The sequence below is a fragment of the Mastomys coucha genome, unplaced genomic scaffold (assembly GCF_008632895.1).
Source record: "Mastomys coucha isolate ucsf_1 unplaced genomic scaffold, UCSF_Mcou_1 pScaffold22, whole genome shotgun sequence".
Lineage (NCBI taxonomy): Eukaryota > Metazoa > Chordata > Mammalia > Rodentia > Muridae > Mastomys > Mastomys coucha.
The window spans coordinates 184161229-184161554 of record NW_022196905.1 but is presented as its reverse complement, the minus strand read 5'-3'; positions in this window follow the sequence as shown (position 1 = coordinate 184161554).

Here is a 326-nt window from a genome sequence, read left to right as displayed (position 1 = left end):
GTCTCTGTCTCTCTAACTCTCTCTCTCTCTGAGCATGTGTGTGTGTGTGTGTGTGTGTGTGTGTGTGTGTGTGTGTGTGTGTGTGAAATCCCAGGTCAGAAGTTCTGAATCTTCTACCTTGTTTCAGTATCAAAAGCATTCACCAACACATAAAAGAACATCCTACACATTCATAATTTCATTTATCAAATTTTAACTGTTAATAATAGATTTGCTGTTTGTCTTCCATAAACATGAGTCCAACCCATGGGCCTCTGTATGTGTCTCTTTACATTTGGTATCTCTCAGCTAGAAAGCCCTTCCCCTTTGTCATGAGAAGAGAGGGA